The 9,445-nt window shown below is 38.3% G+C and overlaps 1 long non-coding RNA gene across 1 annotated transcript; it reads right to left on the bottom strand.

The window, feature by feature from the left end:
• Positions 1–4,691: 4,691 nt before the first annotated feature.
• LOC121863458 lies at positions 4,692–7,183 on the bottom strand. The gene is made up of 2 exons (XR_006088399.1): positions 7,031–7,183; positions 4,692–6,996 (listed from the first exon to the last, which is right to left on the bottom strand). It is a non-coding gene; the product is annotated as an uncharacterized LOC121863458 (long non-coding RNA).
• Between the last annotated feature and the right edge of the window lie 2,262 nt (positions 7,184–9,445).

The raw sequence follows: 9,445 nt of genomic DNA, 5'->3' as shown, positions 1-9,445 counted from the left end.
ATGAACTAAAATAAAATAAACTACTGTACTGTATTAATACAGTAAACTGTCGCACTTCCTGACAATTAAGGGGGAAGAGGGTGTCTGAAGGTGGCAAATGTCTGGATAAACCGGGTGATAAAAGCGCATTAATGATAATCATAAAATTGTACAGGGGGCCCCCCAAATTCATGGGGGTTAGGTTCTCAAAATGGCCGCGAATAACATTTGCGGACAGGGGAAGGTACAAAGAAATGTATATTCCATTTATGTGTTTGCCCCTAGGACAATTATTTCTTTTACCTGTACAGTGGTCCCTCGGTGAACGAACGCCTTGGTTAACGAAATTTCGGTTAATGAATTACCTTCCATAAGAATATTCAATTCGGTTAACGAATTCCTTATGAATTCCTCTCGACATGTTTTTGCTTGCTCACCAGCTGGAATATTAGTCTGCCAATACAGTAATCGGTTCTAGGGCTTAAATTCGTTCCCATTTGAGTAAATATCAAGAAGGTTGTACGATTCAATAATTTTCCAAGTTTTATATTAAATTTTTTAGTCATTTTAACACTTATTTAACATAATTGCAGTACAGGAAACTAGTTTTTGGTGCGCCAATCAGCCACTTGACTCACCCACCAAGGCGTCAGATTGTATCTCTGGTCAGTGGAGGTAACATCTTGCTTGTGGCTCTCTTGAACATAAACTATTTTTATGTTTTTAAAGTACAATTATTGGTCATTCTGAAATTTATTTTACATATTGACAATATATAGTGCAGTGCAGTGTTGATTTAAAGAAAATAATCTTGAATTACACCTAGTGAACTTAAAATTTTATGGGTGAAATGACGGCATGAAGCATGGGGTGAGTTCTCTTCCACCCCCAATTCCTTCTCTTCTCCCTTCTCCTCCACCCCCACTTCTAATTCCCACCATCATCAACCAGGAGCCTTCTACATACACACCTCAAAGTAAGTGTACATTATCGCATTCATTTTTAGTTTGTATGTAATTTTCGGTGAGCAGGAACCAATTACCCAAAATTCCATTGAAACAATGGTTTCGGTTAATGAAATTATAGGTTAACGAACGACCTTCTGGAACAAATTGTGTTCGTTAACCGAGGGACCACTGTATTGTATATGTGTGTGTATATGTGTGTGTGTGTGTACACATACACACATATACAGGTAAAGGAAATTTCTGTCTATAGAACGAATGGCTCCATGTACCAGCAGCGAAAATGCCGACAACTTTAAAACTACCCACAGACATTCTTAGGTACATCCAGGGTATCATCCGCGAATAATAGAGTACCGCGAACTTGGGGGGGGCCTTGTATTAATAATAATAATACGGTATTAATAGTAATAATGGTATTAAATAATAATACACTAATGATAATACAGTAATAACAACAATACTACATTATTATTTAATACTGTACCAATATTACTACATGTACAGCTCCTCCCCGACTTATGACCTACTCGACTTACGACCACCCGCACTTACGACCTGCCTCAGTCGTACCAAAATTTTGTCAAATTACGTATTTTCGAGTCCCAACGTCAGTACACAGACAAAATTTTTGTTTGTAATTCACTTTAAAATGGCTGGCAAGCTTAAAAGTGAGAGTTTTGTGGTGCTGAGAAGAAAAAGAGACGTGATTGAAAAGTTGAGGGGCTACTCTCCATGACCACAGGTGAATGGTTACTGACCGCACTGGGCCTACTCACACTCTCCTCCATGTTCCGGGAGAGAAAAATAGTCATGCTGGTATATGTTAACCCTGGTTGGGCATTCAAACAACGGTGGGAAAAGGCGCACGTTCTGGAGCGTCACCCGGGGCAAACCGGTGAACCGTTCTGGAACGTCACCTGGGTCATAGGGGCTAAAGGGAATTACAAATGAAAATTTTGTCAGTACACAGCGCGATCACTAACGTTTGGACTCGAAAATACGTAATTTGAAAAATATTTTATACGACTGCGGCGGTCGTATGTCCGGGTGGTCATAAGTCAAGGAGTACCTGTTTACAGTACAGTAAACCCTTGTTATTCATGAGGGTTAAGTTCCAAGGAATGGCACGAATTGGCAAAATTACGAATAACAACTTATACTACCTTAGTGCACGACTATATATACTGTACCTATATACTGTGTATGAGAAACTTGCTCACCGATACTACTTACCTTTATATGTAGAAGTTTGAAGCTTGATAAGTGGTGTACTGTACAGTAGGGAAAATTCTGATGACTGAAGCATAGAGGGATCATCAGGATCACTGTTGGAAGAGGGTGATGCAGTGGTGGTTGGTGGAGAGGCACATGACTGGGAGGTGGCAGGTGGCTGGGAGGAGGGTGGTGGAGCGGCGGCAGCAGCTGACTTAGTGAGGGAGGGAGACAAATCAGCTGGGCGAGCACCTAGTTCTTTCTTGAAAAACATAGTAATTAGTAGTTGTTTCCTCTTGGCTTTGAGGTCTTGAAATATTTCCTGGTAGGGAACAAATGCTTGGTTGATTTCTCGGACCAAACAACCGACCAGTCGCTGCAGCACTCATCCTCTCCTTTAACTTGTCTAATAATTTAACTTTCTTTGTCAGGGTCTTTAACATTTCACTCCACTGGCATCACTAGCACTGACGCTAGGCAGTCTTATAGGATCCATTTCACACAGAAACATTAAAGTTTTGAGAGTGCAATACACGAGACGCTGCGGTACAGGAAATGGTCGAGCGCAAACATAGGGAGAGGAGGCGCTGCGGGCACGTGGGGTGACTCATTGTACTGCGGGAGGCTCGCAAACAGCCACCATCTGCTTACCGAGAATCGTTGAAATTGCGAACAGCAAATCAGCGAATCGCAACGGTTTACTGTAGTTCATTTTACAGGTAAAATAAATATTTGAGTTACACAGATGGAAGAGATATTTTGACAATTAAATTGAAAGCAACTATACCCTTTTAGGATAAATATTAAAACAAATTATTTAAGAGGATTTATTAATTACCAGTATTCACAAATTTTTTCTTCTTCGAGTATACAGGTAGTAGGAAGTAGGCAGCTACCAAACAGGGAGGTACTACCGCCTGGGAAGATATTGGAACCATAATGTGTTGTCTAATGGTAGACCCTGCTGCCATATGACATCATGAAAATTGTGACTAAGTCCCAGTTTGCTGGACTGACTTTCTGCCTCATATACACACAATTGCAGGGTCTCAATTGTTTCTCTTACTATTAACAACACAACATATACAGTATATATTGTTTCTCACTTTTATTTATTTCTTTTTTTATTTCTTTATGGTTCTTTATTATTTTTATTTTTAATAATTTATTATTCTATTTATAATATTGTATTTTTTATTATAAATTTTATTTACTATGGATTATAATAATTATTATTAAATTTTAGCCCCCAGGCCGCAATGTGGGTCAGTGACCTGTGTCAAGGTGGGATAATCCCCGAAAAAAAAGAAAAAAAACTGCAGTACAGTATAGTCTTCATTTGCGCGGTCAATTGAACCCGTGGAGGTCCGCGTAAAACGAGAAACGAGTAACCCGTGGAGGTCCGCGTAAAACGAGAAACGAGTAACCCGTGGAGGTCCGCGTAAAACGAGAAACGCATAAACGAAATAACAGAACATATGGGATTAATTGAAATAGAGACTGGGCCGACCCCCAAACGACACTTTTTCCGACACAATACGTACGTTGTAGTAAAAATAACATTTTAATTTTATGATGGTATGCACACAATTAACATTTAAGAGAAATATCAATAATATTAGGTTTTTTAACACTTACATTAGTAGAAAAGATGGCGGGGCACACGGGGATGGGGGGTTGGTTCCGAGGCAGAGGGCAGAATATTGGCCCTCACCTGTATCAATTGTATCACTATCCACCACAGAGGCTTGCAGGGCCTCTTTGTCAAACCCCTCAAAGTCCATCTCCTCACTATCATTATCACTGACTTGGGCCGGCTGTGGTGGGTGGCGGGTGAAGAACTCGGTAAATGATGGAATGAACCGTGTAAATAAAAATTGTCGGTCTGGCAAAGTGCCGCTTAAATGAACAAACGAGTAAACCAAATCCGCGTAAATCGAGACTATACTGTAGTTGAAATTGTGAGAATACTGAGGATTAATATGAGGATTCATCCAACACATAAATTACAGTGATAAGAAGTTATTCAAAATTTTGAACTCCAGATGCACTAAGACTCAAAATAAATATTAATACATACTGTATTTTGACAAACTCAGTTTGTACTATACTTTCCTTAGCTCATATAAATCCTAAACAAAACATATACAGTACTGTATTACCAACAATACCTTAGCAGCCTTGAATGTAAATAATAATGTGTCCCACTATTACACAACTCCTCCCTGTTTACATTAGTCTCATTGACTGTTATCATTAGAAGTACAGTACAGTACAGTACAGTACAGTACAGTACAGGTAAGGTAAGGTAAGGTAAGGTAAGGTACAGTACAGTACATAAATTTACACATCCTTATATTTGGCCTCTCACCCTCACTTGTAATTTTTTATTTTAATAAACATTTAATTTTTTTTATGTTCTCCACTTTATCCATTGATGGCATTGGAAGTTTCATCAACACATCTGTACAGATATAAAGATTAAACTCTAAACAAGGTTTTCCTTGAGGCTTCACCTTTAATACAATGATGCAAATTTGGTGTTCTGTATTTTGTCCATTGATGATACATATTCCTGCAAGCTTCATCACCATATCTGTATTAGTAAAGGAGTTTTGGTAAGATTCCAGACAAGATAAAGTTTACAAATACCCACCCACACACACAACAAATTTATTTTTAATTGGCAAGTAAAATTTGGTTTTACTTAAAACAATGGCATAACTAAATTTCTAAATGTTCAATGCCAAATTTGACCCATATAATATCATTAGTTTTTTAAGGCACAAATATGTTAAGGAAGACCTATATAACTAGATGGAATACAAATACTTTTATTCAGTATAACTTATCATATATTTTAATTCCCACAATGTTTTCAGTGCAAGCATTCATTCAGCATTTATAAGTATGAAAAATATATTTAAATATTCATTAAGTAGAAAATTCAATACAAATCATTACAATGGTTCAGAAACTTAAATATCTATGCATTTTAACAGAGAGATTTCCAGTACTATATATCTCTTTTTTTTTAAATGCATAGAAAGATAACGGTGGGACAAAATAGTATACAGTACAGGTACAGTAATATATCCGTCAGCCGGAATCCCCCAATCCCGGAACTCTGATAGCCGGAATTGAAATTTTCCAGGGGCACATTTTCCGGAAAATTCTGAAAAAAAATTTCCCCATACCCAAAAAATTCCGGGGATGGGGGAGTTTTTCTCCAGGTTTCAGAGATGAAAATCGGGCGCATTTTCTGGAAATTCAAAGAAAAATTTTACGGTACCAAGAAAATTCGGGGGATGGGAGAAATTTTTCTGGGTTCCAGAGATGATGCACTGGACAATTTCTTGAATTTTCAAGAAATTTTTTCCATTACCCGGAAAATTCCAGGGATGAGAGTTTTTTCCGGCTTTGAGAGTCGTCGTCTCATTACCCGGAAATCTCTCATTCCCAGATGTGCTCTGCACCAATTATTGTTCTGGCTAACGGAGATATTACTTATATTTTTTTAATATAATTTTTGCCACTTATCAGGTTAACAGTCATTTGGGCAGTTGGTCTACCCAGTGTTAGTACAGGAGGAAACTGGGGACCAGGAAGCCTGTAATGTTTGGTAGTGTCACACTGGTTAACAACCTTCACAAGTGTGCCCAGGCCAAGGCTTGAACTCTTGACATATTGGTGAGAGTTACAGCAATACCATCAACACAATTCAGTTGGAATTAACCCCTTCACTATGGGGACACCACTTTTAATAATTCATCTGGCTAATGCTAGACAATTTTATTCAACTCTGTGGGGACCCCATACAAAAGGGGTTAACACACACACTCACACATAAATATGCAGTCCCTCGCCAACCATGGATTTCCCATTCGTGGATTCAGAGTATCCACGGGTTAGCACTGCGTTTTTTTCCCTCCGTGTTCCAATGTATTCATCTGCACAGTGTCCCGTCTCTGCTCTCAATGCTCTATATATTATATTACGTATTTTATACTGGAATAACATTGATTTTGCCCTTAACTATGGCCCCTAGGCGTGAGAAGAAAGTGAAAAGGGCAGGGAACGTAATAACATTAGAAAAGAAAGTTTAAGTGCTCAATAGACTAGCGCATGGCAAAAGCATAGCGTTAGTGGGACGCACCATAGGGGTAAATAAATCCTCAATTCGTACCATTAAGAAGAGTAAAGCTACAATAAGGGATCGTGTTGCTGATGGCACAGGACCATAATCTAGAAAAATGGAAAAGGCACTGAACATATGGATGGAAGACCAGGCCCAGAAGTGTGCCTTTAATTTCTCAGGTGATACGTGTGAAGGCCAGGCGGATGTACAGTCACCTTGTTGAAAGTGTGGGTGAGGGAAGCATTACAGATGCATAACTTAAACCTTGACAGTAAGGGCTGGTTTGAAACTTTTAGAAAAGATAGAGCCTGCACAATGTGAAATTCACTGGGGAATCCATATCAGGTGATTCAGAAGTGTTACCTGCCCGATACTCGCCTTAGCAACGGAGCTCCGCCGCAAACTCTCTGACCTCCACTCACTCACTACATGGTTTAACGGTGGAAGCCCATAGATACGTAGAGCTTTATACCTTACGATAATCATTTCTTTTTTAACTTTCTGTATGTAGGATTGTGTGTGCATGTAAAGGAGTATAAAAATGAAGAAAATTTTGTGTATTGTAAACCCTCAACATTCATGGGTTAAACTTTCACAGATTTGATTATTCACAGATACAACTATTGTATACCTGCTCATTATTCACGGATACAACTATTGTATACCTGCTCATTATTCACGGATACAACTATTGTATACCTGCTCATTATTCACGGATACAACTATTGTATACCTGCTCATTATTCACGGGCATGATATTTGAACACCACACCACCCGGTGTCTCCATGACCATGTGAGGCCCTTCATACCAACATCTACGGACGAGTTACTGAACCGCGCGACCTACGTGACCTCACACAGTTTGGCAAGAGACCAGCCCAGGCCATCAACTGCAAACTATAATAATTTGTATCTTCAATTCATGTTCCTTCTCCTTTCAGTAATGAAAGCTTTTGTTAAATGACCCACCTACCCCCTGTCTTTGTATGTAATAAGTCATTTTTGTCTAATGTATATTTTCAGCCTTGGGGCTGCAGAACTTTTTCAATAAACCGTTAACTCTCTCTCCCTCTCTATCACACACACACAGAGTAGAATCCTAGTTATCCGGCACCTTTGGGGATTGAGAGGTGCCAAATAAACAGATTTTCCTGTTAGTTAAGAATCACTCTTAAGATCCCCCAATAAATCTTACAATGCACAGACCTACACGCTGACCTCACAAATTTGTCTCAGAAAAAGGGACTAAAAAGAGACTTCTTTAACACTTATTCCACTCTATATAAACCATGTGGCTTAGAAAAAAAAAAAAATAATATAAAACTATAAAATGAGAAAAAATAAGAATATGGATGTGTATGGAGGCTGTGGGGAATGATTGTGTGGCCTCGTTCCTCCCTGATGTGTCATCATGGCATACACAGTGCAGAGCAGTAGTCATATGTCTGTGAGTCAGCTGGTTGACTGCTTGGTTGAAGTGGGTCGCATTGCTCAGAGGATGGTTTGAGTGTGGAAGGAGCTATTTTTTGCACATAAAATATGTGCTATTGTATTTTATGTAATGCTATGTATCGATTTTATTCTTTATCATAGCAATAAATATGGCAGCCCATCCCCATTGCATGCAGTATTCAAACGTACGGTACTAACTAATTCTGGAGAAATTTTAATCTTCATATTATTACATTGATCCCTCGGTTAACGAGCGCCTCGGTTACCGAAATTTCGGTTAACGAATTACCTTCCATAGCATTCTTAACTTCGGTTAATAAGCATTCCCTTGATTAACGAATTCCTTACGAGCGCCCCTCAACATGTTTTCGCTTGCACACTAGCTGTCATATTAGTCTGCCAATACAGTAATCGGTTCTAGGGCTTAAATTCCTTACTATTTTAGTAAATATCAAGTTTTATATTAAAATTTTTAGTCATTTTAACAAATATTTAACATAATTTAAGTACAGGGAAACTAGTTTTTAGCACGCCAAACAGCCTATCAACACACCACACAGGCGCCAGTCTCTCTGTCTTTTCAGTGGAGGTAACATCTTGCTTCAGACTCTCTTCAACATAAATGCTTTTTTCTGTGTTTCCAGTCAAATTATTGGTCATTTTAAAATATATTTTACATATTGACAATATATAATGCAGTGCAGTGTTGATTTAAAGAAAATAATCTTGAATTACACCAAGTGAACAAAAATTTTATGGGTGAAATGGCACCATGGGGTGACTTCTCTTCTCCCTTCTCCTCCACCCCCATTCTAATTACCATCATCATCATCATCATCATCATCCAGGAGCCTTCTACATACACACCTCAAAGTAAGTGTACTTTACTACCTTTTTTGTTGACTTTAGGCAATTTTCGGTGAACTGGAACCAATTACCCAAAAACCCATTGAAATAATGGTCTCGGTTAACGAGCAACCTTCTAGAACGAATTGTGCTCGTTAACCGAGGGACCACTGTACTTCATTTTGGTGCCAGTTAGTTAATCTACCAGTTGCCTGGATACTGGATAATTGGGATTCTACTGTATATGCCAAGGACACATGGATGATGCACAAACATATAATAAAATACAGTAAAAACAGCAAAACCTCAACATCTGAGAATTTGTATACAGATATACAAATGCCAAATCATTAAAGCATTTGCCAAGTTGAATCACGTGGATTTCAATATCATTCAATCAGAATTTGGCATCCTTTGAGTCTGAGTTAAAGATTCAAATACTGTACAGTATACAATAAATAAATTTAATTAAATAAAACCAAGTCTGTTGCAGAGGAGTTCATGTTTTGTCAATTCAAGTGAAATGCTCTTATAACTATGACAAAATTACAGTATAGTACTGTATATGGAGATGAGTTCTCTCTCCCTAGGTCCACACAGCTCAGTGCTGCCCAGCGAGGTTGTATGTCACTGTACACCTCAGAAAATTTCCTGTGTATTTAAGTTGTTTTTTATATGTGTGTGCATTACCTTTGCCTTTTGGGAGTGTTGTAAGAGGCAGAATAATCATCTATGAGCATGGTGAGTAGTGTTCTAGAAGCAGGAGTTGCTGGGAGCCACAACCAAAATAGTAGTTTGTAGTATTTAAATGGTTTACCTTTTTTCAATTATATTTTCTAATTCTTCATA

The sequence above is a fragment of the Homarus americanus genome, unplaced genomic scaffold (assembly GCF_018991925.1).
Source record: "Homarus americanus isolate GMGI-L3 unplaced genomic scaffold, GMGI_Hamer_2.0 scaffold24781, whole genome shotgun sequence".
Taxonomy (NCBI): Eukaryota; Metazoa; Arthropoda; class Malacostraca; order Decapoda; family Nephropidae; genus Homarus; species Homarus americanus.
Note: the sequence above shows the minus strand (reverse complement) of the source record. Positions and strands in the feature narration are given on the sequence as shown.